The sequence below is a fragment of the Tachyglossus aculeatus genome, chromosome 4, assembly GCF_015852505.1.
Source record: "Tachyglossus aculeatus isolate mTacAcu1 chromosome 4, mTacAcu1.pri, whole genome shotgun sequence".
Lineage (NCBI taxonomy): Eukaryota > Metazoa > Chordata > Mammalia > Monotremata > Tachyglossidae > Tachyglossus > Tachyglossus aculeatus.
This window is the reverse complement of record NC_052069.1, coordinates 127,645,758-127,662,077: the sequence shown is the minus strand read 5'-3', so window position 1 is coordinate 127,662,077 and position 16,320 is coordinate 127,645,758. Positions and strand designations below refer to the sequence as shown.

At 45.5% G+C, this 16,320-nt stretch overlaps 1 long non-coding RNA gene across 1 annotated transcript in view; it reads left to right on the top strand.

The window, feature by feature from the left end:
- Nucleotides 1–16,320, top strand: part of LOC119927229 — a 307,572-nt gene that overhangs the window by 186,630 nt on the left and 104,622 nt on the right. The gene's annotated exons all lie outside the window — the stretch shown is intronic.

The following is a 16,320-nucleotide window of genomic DNA, read 5'->3' as shown; positions in this document are numbered from 1 at the left end:
TGGAGCCAGGATTAGAACCCATGACCTCGGACTCCCAAGCCCATGCTCTTTCCACTGAGCCATCCTGCATGCTGCTTGGAGTGCTATCCAAATTGTAATTTCATGTTTTAGAGCCTGCCTGTATCCCCTGTCAAACAGGATAGTCCTTGGGGACAACGTCTGTGTCCTATTATTTGGTCATGTTCTCCAGGTCAGTGCTCAGCACACAGTTAACTAAAGTAGCTAGTACAGTATAGTCACTTCTGCTATAACACGTTTCCTTGCTTCTTCTGGATATAGAAATCAATTAATCAACTGTATTCATTAAGTGCAGCACTAAGTGTTTGGGAGAGTACAGTAAAACAGAATCAGGAAACACATTCCCTGCCCATAACTAACTTTCAGTCTAGAGGACTGTACTTATTCAGGACTTACTGTGTGCAAAGCACTGTACTAAGCACTTGGAAGAGGACAATAGAACAGAGTTGGTAGACACATTCCCTGCCCACAATGGGCTTACAGTCAAGAGGGACACTCTATAGCGAATCAGCCCATCATTCAGTCATGTTCATTGAGCATTTACTGTGTGCAGAGCATTGTACTAAGTGCTTGGGAGAGTACAATATAACAGAGTTGGTAGACACATTCCCTGCCTATAGCAAGCTTACAGTCTAGAATAGGAGACAGACATTAATATAAATATAAATAAATTATGGATATGGCCACAAGTGCTGTGGTGCTAAGGGAGGGAGGAATAAAGGGAGCAAATCCATGAGCAAGGTCAATGCAGAAGGGAGTGGGAGATGAGGGAGTGGGAGATGAGAAAATGGAAGATGAGGATTTAGGAAAGGCCTCTTGGAGGAGATGTGCCTTGGATCAGGCTTTGAAGGGGAGGAGAGTAATTGGTTTGGTATGAAGAGGGAGGGCGTTCCAGGCCAGAGGCAGGACATTGCTGAGAGGTCGCCGGTGAGATAGGTGAGATCAAGGTACAGAGAGTAGGTTGGCATTAGAGGAACACGATTGAAGTATTAGAGTACTTTCTTCTGATGTCGAGTCTCTTCTGGTCTAACACGATTTGCAAGTAGGGACAGAGGCAGTTTATTGGAGGCAGAAATGATTGAGCATATGTGCATAGCATTACTAAAGACGTGACGCAGCCGGAACTATTTGAGCTTTGTGGTTCTTTGGGGCCTTGCAATTTTACAGTTCTTAATACAGTAAAGTAATGAGTGACACAAATGTGAAAGAAATTCTGATGGTCATGGAAATAGCAATAATATAAGAATTCATATTAAAAAATGTCAGTCTTGAGCATATTTTCCTACCATCTACCACTCACACCTCTCCTATGAGTAGTCAGCTTACTGTGGAAGGAATGTTTGTGTATGCTGATAAAAATTAGAGCTATATCATATAGGGTTACCTGTAATGGAAAGGTCTAAACTGAAGCACCAGACAAAGTCGATTCACCTGTGCTGGACAGCAGCAGCATGGGAAAGAGTGCAAAGCAGTCGACTGAGACAGCAGCAAAGACTCGAGTATTTTCTGTGTAGAAGAGGGCTGTGGTAAACCACTTTAATATCTTTATCGAGAAAATCCTTTGGTTACACATACCAGAACAACGTTATGGCAGAATATGGGACGTTTTGAAGAGGGTGTGTCCATGGAGTCGCTATTGGTCAGAAATGATTCAAAGGCATTTGAGGAAAAAGACACCTAATACATTAATTCCCAAAGAATCAATGGTTTAAATTATAGTGTAGGTTTTCCCCTAACACAAAGTTCTTTTTTTTTTAATGGATTTGTTAAGTGCTTACTATATGCCTGGCACTCTAAGTGCTGGATTAGATTTCTTTTTTTAATGGTATTTGATAAAGTGCTTTCTATATGACCTACACTTTGCTAAGTGCTGGGGTAGATTTTCATTCCTAATGGTATGTGTTAAGCACTTACTATGTGCCTGGCACTGTACTAAGTACCAGAGTATATTTCTCTATTTTAATGGTATTAAGTGCTTACTGTGCACCCTACACTGTACTGAGTGCTGAGGTAGTTACAAGTTAATCAGATTGGATACAGTCCATGTCTCACATGGGGCTCGCGATCTTATTTTGATCTTAATTCCCATTTTACAGTTGAGGAAATTGAAGCATGGAAAAATGAAGTCACTTGCCCGAGGTCCCTCAGCAGGCAAGTGGTGGAGCCAGCCAGGATTAGAACCCAAATCCTCTGACTCCCAGGCTTCTGATCTACCCAGTAGGCCATGCTCCTTCTCTTGATAAAGTCCCTTCTCCCTGTGCAACGATGAGGAGGAGGCAAAATATTTTATTTGGTGTTCAGTCAATTCTCCTATACATATTGTGTTTGGCCTCAATTTCCAAACTCTCTTTAGACCTTACTTATCTCTGTTCAGCTACAAGGGGCTCCACCCTGTTAATCAAGTCCCTTATATTGGGAACATGATCTTATTTCCTGAAAATGCACAAATGCACCAGAACAGAGGAGACACTCACTGCTTTCTCGTAGTTCCAAGGAAAGCTAATTGATGAAACCCATTTAATAATAATAATAATGTTGGTATTTGTTAAGTGCTTACTATGTGCCAAGCACTGTTCTGAGCACTAGGGGGGATACAAGGTCATCGAGGTTGTCCCACGTGGGGCTCACAGTCTTAATCCCCATTTTAAAGATGAAGGAACTGAGGCCCAGAGAAGTGAAGTGACTTGCCCAAAGTCACACAGCTGACAAGTGGTGGAGTCGGGATTAGAACCCATGACCTCTGACTCCCAAGCCCGTGCTCTTTCCTCTGAGCCACGCTGCTTCTTGCGGTTTTGTAGAAAAAATGATCAGGGCAGCAGAGTGAAGTATGGACTGGAGTTGGGGAGAGAGGGGAGGCAGGGAGGTCAGCAAGGAGGATGAGTGCTTGGATTAATATGGTAGCAGAGATGATGCATAGTGGAGGGCAGATGGGGGAAAAAGGCTTCCTTCAGGCTTTCAAGAATGTAAGCTCAATAGGGGCAGGGAATGTGTCTGTTAATTCTGTTACATTGTCCTCTTCCAAGTGCCCTGTACAGTACTCTGCACAGAGCAAGAGCTCCACAAATGCCACTGATTGATTTCAAGCTGCTAAAACAATTTCATCAAAGTGTTCCCTGAGAAGAGGCTGCAGAAACACACAACTTTCCAGTAGTTTCTTGGTTGGGGAGGTGGTGGCCTCTGAATAATAATAAAAATAATTGTGGGATTTATTAAGCACTTAGTATGTGCCAGGCACTGTAGTAAGCACAGGGGTGGGTATGAGCACATTGGGTTGGACACAGTCACTGTGCCACATGGGGCTCACAGTTTCTCATTGGTCAATTCTACATCTTTGAGCAGGTCTGACAACCAAATACTAGAAAAGCACAAATTCAATCTGATCAGTTAACCCATGGTATTTATTGAGCGCTTAGTGTGTATGGAGCACTGTATTAAGTGCTTGGGAGAGAACAGTGCAGTGAAGAAGGTAGTTCTCAAGAAGCTTACAGTCTAGCGGGGGAGCTGGACATGAAAATAAATTACAGGTAGGGGAAAGAGTAGAAGATAGCATCATATATACACTTGAGTCTATACATGCTAAGTATTTAAATACTCTCTTCACTCGCATCTCCCACAGCAAATCCAAATATTAGGTTGCTACCCCTATTTTTAATTTATTTTAATGCCGGTCTCCCCAGCTAGACTTGAGCTCCTTGAGGACCAGGATCATGTCTCCTTTCTCTTTTGTACTTTCCCAAGAGTTTAAGTTCAGTGCTTTGCAAAGAATAAGCGTACAATGAATAGCACTGAGGGATGAATTGATAATAATAATAATAATAATAATAATAATAATAATAATGGCATTTGTTAAGCACTTACTACATGCAAAGCACTGTTCTAAGTGCTGGGGAGGAATTGATTCCAAGAGCTGATAGGTTGTCTTATTTTTAATGGTACTTAATGGTATTTGTTATACACGTACTATGATCCAGGCAGCGTACTATGCACTGGGTTAGATTCAAGTTAATCAGGTTGCAGGGACCATGTTTACCAACGCGGTATATTGTTACACTGCATTCTCCCAAGTGCATAGTACAGTGCTCTGCACATAGTAAGCATTTAATAAATACAATTTATTGATCAGGTTGGACACAGTCCACATCCCACATGGGGCATACAACCTTAGTCCCCATTTTACTGACGAGGTAACTGAGGCCCATAGAAGTCCAAGTGACTTGCTCAAGGTCACATAGCAGACAAGTGATGGAGCCGGGATAAGAACCCAGGTCCTTCTGACTCCCAGGCCTGGGCTTTGTCCTGTAGTTGCTGACTGTTCCATGTGTTCAATTCTACTAGTCCATAGGTGCTGCTCTCCCCAGCCATCCAAGGTGAAGACTGCAGGACAGCATGTAGGAAATCTTGGAGACTTCTTCTAGACACTAAGCTCCTGGTCCACAGGGATCATCTCTGCCTACTCAGTTGCATTGTACTCTAAGTACTGAGTACAGTGCTTTGCACACAGAAAACACTTGGTAAATACCTTTGGTTGATTGATTGGAGAGCCGTGACTCTTGACCTTGGAAAGCAGTATGGCCAAGTGGAAAGAGCCCAGGCCTTGATGTCAGAGCCTGGGTTCTAAACCTGGCTCCACCACTTGCCTGCTGCATGATTTTTGGGCAAGTCACTTCACTTTTCTGGGCCTCAGTTTCCTCATCTGTAATTTGGGGAGTAAGATGGTGAACCATAAGTGGGACAGGGACTATAGACAATGTGATTACCTTGAATCTACCCCAGCATTTTGTACAGTGCCTGGAACGTAGTAAACATGGGATACAAATACCACAGTAAACAAAAAACATAAAGTAAAATAGACACCATCAGAGAGCCTCTTCTCATTGTTTGGGCATGTGTCTGTTATTGTTATATCATACTCTCTCAAGCACTTTGTACAGTGCTCTGCACACAATAAGTGGTCAATAAATATGATCGACTGACTGACCGACTGCTTGAAATCCAGGACTCCCAACATCCAAAAATGGAAGTCATGGACTCAGATGACATGAGGGTCACTGCTGTTTGGGCTGGTTCTAAGTTACCTCTCTTCTAAAAGGGGTAAGAAGACTAAACTTTTTGTCTGCAGATTCTTAGTCAAAAAACTTGGCTGGAGCCCAGGCCACGAAGGAACACTAAACTCTCATTTCCTGGTCTCCCACTTCTTTCTGGTCGACCTCACTTGCTCTCCAGCCCCACAGCACTTAGATAATATCCATTATTTATATATTTATTACACATCTGTAATTTATTAATTTATTACATATCTGCTATTTATCTATTTACATTAATGTCAGTCTCCCCCTATAGACTGTAAGTTCATTGTGGGCAGGGGATGTGTCTACCAACTCTACCAACTCTATCATCCTCTCCCAAGCGCTTAGTACCATGCTCTACACAGTAAGCATTCAGTAACTATGATTGATTGAGAGACTTATTCGCTGGGATTAGAGGGTTTAAATGCTTCTTTTTAGATGAAACTGAAACTGATGTAGCTGTGAGCAAGTGAATGAGGGGATACTTCCTGACAGGCCAAGGGAGAAGGCAGGGGAAATGGTCCTAGAGCATCACTTGGAAAGGTAGGAGCAACAATGCCCTGTGTTCTTGATTCCAGCACCAATGAGGAATGCTCTTATTGAAGGTACAACTCCTCCAAGAGGTCTTCCCTGACTAAGGCCTCTGTTTCTTTTCTTTAACTTCCTTCTGCATGGCTCTAACTTGCTCCCTTTATTCATTCCCCCTCCCAACCCTACAGCACTTATAATAGTAATAATAATAATAATAATAATAATAAAAAAAAATAGTAGTTACGCACTTACTATCTTCTGAGCACTGTTCTAAGCACTGGGGTGGATACAAGTTAATCAGGTAGGATTCTTAATCTCCAATTTACGGATAAGGTAACTGAGTCCCAGAGAATTTAAGTGATTTGCCCACATATGTACTTATCCGTAATTTTGTTTATTTATGTTTGTCTCTCCCTCTAATAATAATAATAGTAATAATTAGAAGTAATTAGAATAATTAGAAGTCTAGAAGTAATCCTTTCTAGACTGTGAGCCTGCTGTTGGGTAGGGACCATCTCTATATGTTGCCAGCCTGTACTTCCCAATCAATCAATCGTATTTATTGAGTGCTCACTGTGTGCAGAGCACTGTACTAAGCGCTTGAGAAGTACAAGTTGGCAACACATAGAGATGGTCCCTACCCAACAGTGGGCTCACAGTCTAGAAGGGGGAGACAGAGAACAAAACAAAACATATTAACAAAATAAAGTAAATAGAATAGATATGTACAAGTAAAATAAATAAATAAAGAGAGTAATAAATACATACAAACATATATACCTATATACAGGTGCTGAGGAGAAGGGAAGGAGGTAAGGTGGGGGGGATGGAGGGGGGAGCGCTTAGTACAGTGCTCTGCACACCGTAAGCGCTCAATAAATACAATTGAATGAATGAATGAATAATAATGGTATTTAAATGCATACTATGTGCCAAGCACTGTTCTAAGCAATGGGGTAGAAACAAGGTAATCAGGTTGTCCCACATATGGCTAACAGTCTTAATCCCCATTTTGGATGAAGTAACTGAGGCCCAGAGAAGTGAAGTGACTTGCCCAAGGTCACACAGAAGACAAGTGGGGGAGCCGACATTAGAGCCCATGACATTCTGACTCCCTGGCCCATGCTTTATCCTCTACGCCATGCTGCTTCTCTAATAATAATAGTTAAGGTATTTGTTAAGCACTTACTATGTGCTAAGCAATGTTCTAAGCTCTGGGTAGACTCAGCTAGACTCACTCGCTCCCCTTTCCCTTTGCCACTCTCGTACCACTAACCCACAGCCCTGGATCACTGCCACTGTCCGCCTCCTTCACTCTTATGCTCGAGCTGCCGAATGCTGCTGGTGAAAGTCTAAACACCATGCCAACCTTGTTCATTTCAAGTTTATCCTTTCCTGCCTTAACTCAGCCCTCTCCTCTGCGAGACAAAACTGTTTCTCCTCCCTTATTGACACCCATGCCCATCATCCCTGTCAGCTCTTCCGTACATTCAACTCCATTCTCAGGCCCCTGGTTCCTCCCCCTCCTCCTTCCCTCACCCCCAACGATCTGGCCTCCTATTTCATTAATAAAATTAAATCCATCAGGTCTGACCTCCCCAAAGTCACTGCCCCTCCCTTCTCCAACCCCCACGCTCTCAACACTCTTTGCTACTCTCCCATCCTTCCCAGCAGTATCCTCAGAGGAGCGCTCCTCCCTCCCCTCAAGTGCTGCTCCGGCCACCTTTGCTTTTGACCCCATTCCCTCACATCTCATGAAATCTCTCGCTCTGTCCCTTCTCCCCTCCTTAACTTCCATCTTCAACCGCTCACTCTCCACTGGTTCCTTCCCCTCTGCCTTCAAACATGCCCATGTTCCTCCCATCCAAAAGAAACCCTCTCTTGACCCCACCTCACCTTCTAGTTATCGCCCCACCTCCCTCCTACCATTCCTTTCCAAACTCCTTGAACGAATCATCTACACGTGCTGTCTCGAATTCCTCAACATCAACTCTCTCCTCGACACCCTCCAGTCTGGCTTCCGCCCCTACATTCCACGGAAACTGCCCTCTCAAAGGTCACCAATGACCTCCTGCTTGCCAAATCCAATGGCTCATACTCTATCCTAATCCTCCTCGACCTCTCAGCTACCTTCGACACTGTGGACCACCCCCTTCTCCTCAACACACTATCCAACCTTTGCTTCACAGACTCCATCCTCTCCTGGTTCTCCTCTTATCTCTCCGGTCGTTCATTCTCAGTCTCTTTTGCAGGCTCCTCCTCCCCCTCCCATCCCCTTACTGTAGGGGTTCCTCAAGGTTCAGTTCTTGGTCCCCTTCTGTTCTCCATCTACACTCACTCCCTTGGTGACCTCATTCGCTCCCATGGCTTCAACTATCATCTCTACGCTGATGACACCCAAATTGACATCTCTGCCCCTGCTCTCTCTCCCTCCCTCCAGGCTCGCATCTCCTCCTGCCTTCAGGACATCTCCATCTGGATATCTGCCCGCCACCTAAAACTCAACATGTCCAAGACTGAACTCCTTGTCTTCCCTCCCAAACCCTGCCCTCTCCCTGACTTTCCCATCACTGATGACAGCACTACCATCCTTCCCATCTCACAGGCCCGCAACCTTGGTGTCATCCTCGACTCCGCTCTCTTGTTCACCTCTCACATCCAAGCTGTCACCAAAACCTGCCAGTCTCAGCTCCGCAACATTGCCAAGATCCGCCCTTTCCTCTCCATCCAAACCGCTACCCTGCTCGTTCAATCTCTCATCCTATCCTGACTGAATTACTGCATCGGCTTCCTCTCCGATCTCCCTTCCTCTTGTCTCTCCCCACTTCAATCCATACTTCACACCGCTGCCCGGATTGTCTTTGTCCAGAAATGCACTGGGCATGTTACTCCCCTCCTCAAAAATCTCCAGTGGCTACCAATCAACCTACGCATCAGGCAGAAACTCCTCACCCTTGGCTTGAAGGCTCTCCATCACCTTGCCCCCTCCTACCTTACCTCCCTTCTCTCCTTCTACAGCCCAGCCCGCACCCTCCGCTCCTCTGCCGCTAATCTCCTCACCATGCCTCGTTCTCGCCTGTTCTGCCTTCGACCCCCGGCCCACGTTCTCCCCCTGGCCTGGAATGCCCTCCCTCCCAACATCCACCAAGCTAGCTCTCTTCCTCCCTTCAAGACCCTAATGAGAGCTCACCTCCTCCAGGAGGCCTTCGCAGACTGAGCCCCCTCCTTCCTCTCTCCCTCCTCACCCTCTCCATCCCCCCTGCCTTACCTCCTTCCCTTCCTCACAGCACCTGTATATATGTATATATGTTTGTACATATTTATTACTATATTTATTTTACTTGTACATATCTATTCTATTTATTTTAGTTTGTTAATATGTTTTGTTTTGTTCTCTGTCTCCCCCTTCTAGACTGTGAGCCCACTGTTGGGTAGGGACCGTCTCTACATGTTGCCAACTTGTACTTACCAAGCGCTTAGTACAGTGCTCTGCACACAGTAAGCGCTCAATAAATACGATTGATTGATTGATTGATTGGGTAGATGTAAGGTAATCAGGTTGTCCCATGTGGGATTCACAGTCTTAATATCCATTTTCCAGATGAAGTATCTGAGGCTCAGAGAAGTTAAGTGACTTGCCCAAGGTCACACAGCAGACTGGTGGTGGAGCCGGGATTAGAACCCATGTCCTCTGACTCCCAAGCCCATGCTCTTTCCACTAAGCCATGCTGGCAGTCTCTAGACTGCAAGCTCACTGTGGGCCATGAATTTGTGTGTTGTATTGTTATATTGGACTCTACCATGTACTTTAGTACAGTGCTCTGCACACAGTAAGGACTCAATAAATTACGATTGATTTCATTCTCAGTCTCTTTGCGGGCTCCTCCTCCCCCTGCCATCCCCTTACTGTAGGGGTTCCTCAAGGGTCAGTTCTTGGTCCCCTTCTGTTCTCTATCTACACTCATTCCCTTGGTGAACTCATTTGCTCTCATGGCTTCAACTATCATCTTTACGCTCATGACACCCAAATCTACATCTCTGCCCCTGCTCTCTCTCCCTCCCTCCAGGCTCGTATCTCCTCCTGCCTTCAGGACATCTCCATCTGGATGTCTGCCCGCCATCTAAAACTCAACATGTCGAAGACTGAACTCCTTGTTTTCCCTCCCAAACCCTGCCCTCGCCCTGACTTTCCCATCACTGTTGACAACACTGCCATCCTTCCCGTCTCACAAGCCCGCAACCTTGGTGTCGTCCTCAACTCCGCTCTCTTGTTCACCTCTCACATCCAAGCCATCACCAAAACCTGCCGGTCTCACTTCTGCAACATTGCCAAGATCTGCCCTTTCCACTCTATCCAAACCGCTACCCTGCTCCTTCAATCTCTCATCCTATCCCGACTGGATTACTGCATCAGCCAACTCTCCGATCTCCCGTCCTCCTGTCTCTCCCCACTTCAATCCTTACTTCACGCCGCTGCCTGGATAATCTTTGTGTAGAAATGCTCTGGGCATATTTCTCCCCTCCTCAAAAATCTCCAGTGGCTACCAATCAACCTACGCATCAGGCAAAAACTCCTCACCCTCGGCTTCAAGGCTCTCCATCACCTCGCCCCCTCCTACCTCACTTCCCCTCTCTCCTTCTACAGCCCAGCCCACACCCTCCGCTCCTCTGCCGCTAATTTCCTCACTGTGCCTCGTTCTCGCCTGTCCCGCCATCGACCCCATCCTCCCCCTGGCCTGGAATGCCCTTCCTCCGCACATCCACCAAGCTAGCTCTCTTCCTCCCTTCAAGGCCCTACTGAGAGCTCACCTCCTCCAGGAGGCCTTCCCAGACTGAGCCCCATCCTTCCTCTCCCCCTCCTCCCCTTCCCTCCTGCCTTACCTCCTTCCCCTCCCCACAGCACCTGTATATATGTATATATTTTTGTACGTATTTATTACTCTATTTTTTTTACTTGTACATATTTATTCCATTTATTTTATTTTGTTAATATGTTTTGTTTTGTTGTCTGTCTCCCCCTTCTAGACTGTGAGCCCGCTGTTGGGTAGGGACCGTCTCTATATGTTGCCAACCTGTACTTCCCAAGTGCTTAGTACAATGCTCTGCACACAGTAAGTGCTCAATTAATAAGATTGAAAGAATGAAATAATTGACTGACAGACTGATTATCTGGTGGAAGCAAGAGACTCAACAGAGGGACTGCTAGTTCCCAAGGTTCAGCTGAGCTCTGTGCGAAAGAATCACAACCTGAACACGTTGCCCAAAGCTGGATTGGTTCACTCTTTTCCCTTATCTTGGCTGTTGCTTTTCCACTGGCTGACAATATCCCCTGGGCAAACAATCAATGAGTTGTATTTATTGAGTGCTTACTGTGTGCTGAGCACTGTCCTAAGCACTTGGGAAAGGTCAGTGTAACAGTACAATGGACATTGTATTGTTCCTTCCTTCCTCTCCCCCTTCCTTCCTCTCCCCCTCGTCCCCCTCTCCATCCCCCCATCTTACCTCCTTCCCTTCCCCACAGCACCTGTATATATGTATATATGGTTGCACATATTTATTACTCTATTTATTTATTTATTTTACTTGTACATTTCTATCCTATTTTTTTTTTATTTTTTATTTTTTTTGTTGGTATGTTTGGTTTTGTTCTCTGTCTCCCCCTTTTAGACTATGAGCCCACTGTTGGGTAGGGACTGTCTCTATGTGTTGCCAATTTGTACTTCCCAAGCGCTTAGTACAGTGCTCTGCACATAGTAAGCGCTCAATAAGTACGATTGATTGATTGATTGATTGATTTCCCTGCTCACATTGAGTTTACCATCTAGGGGGGTAGATAGACATTGATATAAATTAGGGAAATGGATATAATAATAATAATAATAATAATAATGACATTTATTAAGTGCTCACTATGTGCAAAGCACTGTTCTAAGCACTGGGGGGAATACAAGGAGATGAGGTTGTCCCATGTGGGGCTCACAATCTTAATCCCCATTTTACAGATGAGGGAACTGAGGCCCAGAGAAGTGAAGTGACATGCCCAAAGTCACACAGCTGACAAGTGGCAGAGCTGGGATTTGAACCCATGACCTCGGACTCCAAAGCCCGTGCTCTTTCCACTGAGCCACACTGCTTCTCAAGTGCTTCTCAAGATATACGTGTTGGGGGCATGGGCTGAATAAAGGGAGCAAGTCAGGATGACACAAAAGGGAATGAGAGTAAAGGAAATGAGGGCTGTCAGGGAAAGCCAGGATCTCCAAGGGTTGGCCATCCACTTCATCATCAAACAGAAACCCCTCACCATCAGCTTTAAAGCCCTCAATCTCCTTGCCCCATCCTACCTCACCTCACTGCTCTCCCACTGCAACTCAGCCTGCACACTTCGCTCCTTTAATTCCAACCTTCTCACTGTACCTCGGGCTCATCTATCTCACCGCCAACCTCTCACCCATGTCTTACCTCTGGCCTGGAACACCCTCTTCATATTCAACTCTCTCCACCTTCAAAGCCTTACTGAAGGCACATCTTCTCCAAGAGGCCTTCCCTAAGTCCTCATTTTTTTCTTCCACTTCCTTCTGCAACTCCTTTGTACTTGGATTTGTCCTTTATTCACCCCTCCCTCAGTCATTATTATTATTATCTTGTTCTAAAGCCAAATCCCCATACCACATTTGAGTAAAGTACAGCTCAGGCAAACTCAAACTCTTTTCTTTTTTTGTAGTATTAAGCATTTACTATGTCTCAAACCCTCTTCAGTTTTAAGCACTGGGGTAGATACAGGTCAGTTAATTCAGACATAGTCTCCGTCCCATATGAAGCTTGTCTCTGGACTGTTAGCCTGTTGTGGGCAGGGAATATGTCTGTTTATTTTAATAGTGTACTGTCCCAAGTGCTTAGTACAGTGCTTTGCTCACAGTAAGTGCTCAATAAACATGATTGAATGGGGCTCACAGATGCTTCTTTTTCCTACCCCTTGGATCATCTTTCACTACTTCTACCTGCCAAAAGAATGATCTTAATTCTTCAGTCCAACAATATAATATTCCACAGGCATTATCCTTTGTGTGTTTGTGTGTGTCTCGAAGCAGGATCTCCATGAGAACAGGGTTAGAGCAGTGTGCTAGTTGTTGCCAATTTATATCACTATTCCCTAATATCCAGACTTAAAGTTGGGCAAAATGAAACTACTTGTTCTTACAGCTCATCCGTAAAAATGATCTTAATAAATAAAAATGTGCTTTCTATATCACATTCCTTCTTTGGTGTCTTTTAATGGTACAATTCACTTTTTTATGGTATTTGGTAAGCGTTTATGTGTTATATTATTATTGCTGTAAGCACTGGTGCAGATACAAAATCAGGCTAAAAACAGACCCTGTCCCACACGGAGCTCACAGTCTAAATAGGAGGGATATCAGGTATTGAACCCACATTTTACAGCTGAGGAAATTGGAGAACTAAGCAGTGAAGTGACTTGCCTAAGGTCACTCAACAGGCAAGCCAGGATTAGAACCCAGGTCCTTTGGCTCCCAGGCATATGCTCTATCCATGAGACCACGCTTCTTTCCAGGCCCACTTCCATTCCTTCTCAAATATAAATCTTCCTCCTCTGGCGTCTTCCTTTTTAGAGAGAGCTAGTTGGGTTGTTTACCCGGTGTGGGCAGGGATTGTCTCTCTTCATTGCTGAATTGTACTTTCCAAGCGCTTAGTTCGGTGCCACACAGTAAGGGCTCAATAAATAAGACTGAATAAATAAATGCTTACTCATTCCAGGTCAATTCCGGGTAAGGAGCATTTCTCACTTATCTGGGCTTGATGTGTTAGAAGCAGATGCAAGCGAGTGTCCTGGTTTGTTGAGCTCCTCTTTTCAAAGCCCCAGAAGTACCACTCAATTCATCAGTCTGTTAGTGGTATTGATTGAGCACTTACTGTGTGCAGAGCACCATACTATGTGCTTAGGAGAGGATAACATAACTGAGTTGGTAGACACATTTCCTTCCCATAGTGATCCCATGGTCTAGAGGGAGGTCAAGCAAGATTGTCACCATTGGGGCTGGCCAGTGGATGCTGGGAGCTGGCCAATCAAGGTGTTTGCCATTGAGGCTGGATCAGTCAATCAGTCAGTTGTGTTCATTGAGCACTGACTGTGTGCAGAGCACTGTACTAAGTATTTGGGAGAATATAATATATAACGGAGTTGGTAGACACGTTCCCTACCCACAGGGAGTTCACAGTCTAGAGGGAGGCCAACCAAGATGCTTGCCACTGGGGCTGACCAATGGAAGCTGGGCTCTGGTCAAGAAAGATGTTTGCCATTGATGCTAGTCAATGGATTCTGGATGCTTATCATCAAGATGCTCACCAATGGGGCTGGGCAGTGGGTCATAGGTGCTGGCCAATCAAGATGCCTGCCACTGGGGCTGGCCCATGGATGCTGGATCAATCAATCGTATTTATTGAGTGCTTACTGTTTTCAGAGCACTGTCCTAAGCACTTGGAAGAGTACAACACAACAATATAACAAACACATTCCCTGCCCACAGTGAGCTGAAGGTCTAAAGGGAGGAAAAGCAAGATACTCACCATTGGTGCTGGCCAATGGATGCTGGATTAATCAATCAATGGTATTTGAGTGCTTACTGTGTGTCAATCACCTGATTAAGCACTTGGGAGAGTACAGTATAACTAAACAGAAGAGTTGGTAGACACATTTCCAGCCCACACAAGCTTACAGTCTAGAGGGAGGCCAACCAAGATGCTCTCCATTGGGGCTGGCCAGTGCATGTTGGGTGCTGGCCAACCAAGATGCTCTCCACTGGGGCTGGCCAATGCATGTTGGGTGCTGGCCAACCAAGATGCTCGCCACTGGGGCTGGCCAAAGGATCCTGAGTGCTGGCCAAGATTCTTGCCATTGGAGCTGGCCAGTGGGTACTGGGTGCTGTCCAACCAGGATGCTTGATACTGAGGCTGGCCAATGGATGCTGGATCAGTCAAACAATGTTATTTATTGAGCACTTACTGTGTGTAGAGCACAGTACTAAGCACTTGGGAGAGTATAATATAACAATATAACAGAGTTGGTAGACATATTCCCTGTCCACAGTGAGCTCACAGTTTAGAGGGAGACCAACCAAGATGCTTGCCACTGGGGCTAGCCAATGGATGCTGGGCATTGGCCAACCACGATGCTTGCTACTGAGGCTGGCCAGTGGATGCTGGATCAGTCAAACTGGTATTTATTGAGCACTTACTGTGTGTAGAGCACTGTACTAAGCCCTTGGCGGAGTATAATATAACAATATAACAGAGTTGCTAGACACATTCCCTGCTTCTAGACTGTGAGCCTGCTGTTGGGTAGGAACCATCTCTATATGTTGCCAACATGTACTTCCCAAGCGCTTAGTACAGTGCTCTGCACACAGTAAGTGCTCAATAAATACGATTGAATGAATGAATGCCCACAATGAGCTCATAATCTACAGGGAGGCCAACCAAGATGCTTGCCACTGGGGCTAGCCAATGGATGCTGGGCACTGGCCAACCAGGATGCTTGCCATTAATATGGGCCAATAGATGCTGGGATCTGGCCAGTCAAGATTCTTGCCATGGTGTTGGCCAGTGGATGCTGGGTGCTGGCCATCTCAGTTGGGATATTAGCCCCTGGGGCTGGAGGATACAGGAGGTGACAGTCCCTGCTCCCACCATCTCAGGACCGCCCTCCAGCTTTCTCTCTGGCATCCCACGGCTGAGGCTTAGTTGCTGCATGACCGGTCATGTTCCTGTGGATCAGGAAGCCTCCTGGGTTAAAGGAATATTTGAGTTGGCCCACGGCCTTCTGCAGTGGTGAATTGAAAACACCGTAACAATAACTGTGAGATTCCACGGCCCACCGTTCAGATAACTGATTTATTGGACGCATAAGGAACTTCCAGAACAAACCTCAGAGGCATTTTGGGGCGTCTTTATTATGAAGCAATCACACCCTTGGGAGCTGAGGAACTACTAAATGTATAATTTTCCGTGGAAACAGGCAGCTCAATTCTGTAAACGGACAAATGATCAGATGAGTTGAAACAATCTGTCCTCCTCCAAGGTTCCCTCGTGAACAGAATTCCATCCCGACCAGCGCTCCATTAAGAGGCATCTAGCAGGTGATTTTGTGGACCCGGGGGAAAGTCTCAGGTGTTCGAGTGGAGTCCTGCCTTCCAAACTTGCCCTGGGTGGGTAAAAGCGGTGTCAATGATGATGTTGAAAAGTTGCACATAAGCCCCCTCTTTTACTCCAACTGTATTGCATTTCATTCATTCATTCAGTCGTATTGTTCAAGCTCTTCCTGTGCATAGAGCTTTGCACTCAGCACTTGGGAGAGTACAATAGAACAATAAACAGATACATTCCCTGCTCACACCAAGTTTACAATCTAGAGAAGCAGTGTGGCTCAGTGGAAAGAGCCTGGGCTTTGGAGTCAGAGGTCATGGGTTCAAATCCCAGCTCTACCACTTGTCAGCTGTGTGACTTTGGGCATGTCACTTCACTTCTCTGGGCCTCAGTTCCCTCATCTGTAAAATGGGGATTAAGACTGTGAGCCCCACATGGGACAACCTCATCTCCTTGTATTCCCCCCAGTGCTTAGAACAGTGCTTTGCACATAGTAAGCGCTTAACAAATACCAACATTATTATTAGAGAAGAGCTTGCTATTCCAT